The sequence below is a fragment of the Microtus ochrogaster genome, chromosome 8 (assembly GCF_000317375.1).
Source record: "Microtus ochrogaster isolate Prairie Vole_2 chromosome 8, MicOch1.0, whole genome shotgun sequence".
In the NCBI taxonomy this organism is placed as follows: domain Eukaryota; kingdom Metazoa; phylum Chordata; class Mammalia; order Rodentia; family Cricetidae; genus Microtus; species Microtus ochrogaster.
In genome coordinates, this window is record NC_022015.1 from 1,573,624 (window position 1) to 1,574,293 (window position 670).

At 49.7% G+C, this 670-nt stretch overlaps 1 pseudogene; it reads left to right on the forward strand.

The window, feature by feature from the left end:
* Positions 1 to 246: 246 nt before the first annotated feature.
* The window catches only part of LOC101994853, a 14,007-nt pseudogene continuing 13,583 nt past the window's right edge, over positions 247 to 670 (forward strand).

Consider the following 670-nt stretch of genomic DNA (forward strand, 5'->3'; position numbering starts at 1 on the left):
CGCCTGCCTCTGCCTCCCGAGTGCTGGGATTAAAGGCGTGCGCCACCATCGCCCGGCTTAGATAACAATTTAAAGTGGCTGCCTAATGGCACCTTTGATCTTGATAATCTGTGGGAGCTTTCTAACTACTGTCAGCGCACAGGCAAATGGAAAGGGTTTCCTTATATCCAAGCCTTTTACTATCTAAGCTCTAAGCCTAAGCCCTCTGTCCTTGCAATTTGTTTGCCTGCTCACACGTATCTGGCTATGCCATCTGTCCTGGAAGAACCCTACGCTTCCACTCTGGACCAGGCTAACGAGCCCCTGCCTTTTCGACCTCAGCGGGCAGCTACTCTTACTCCTTCTTATAATCTCACCCTCCATGATATCTCTATGATCCTATCTGATAACCTACTTCCTGAAGAGTGCAGGTGAGTTTGGGAGCAGCCCAGACTTCATGCAGATGAGGTTCACCAAACACATGCAATCCCCACCCCCACCCTGCACGCGCAGGCAGAGGTGGTCCCTGAGCAAGAACCACACTGGGATTATAACACCCCAGGTGGAATTTTAGCTAGAGACTGGTTTTTGACTTACCTTCTGGCAGGTCTCTGCCCTCAAACCAGTAAACTATAATAAGCTCTCAAAGGTCATTCAAGATACGAAGGAATAGCTGGGCAGTGGTAATGCA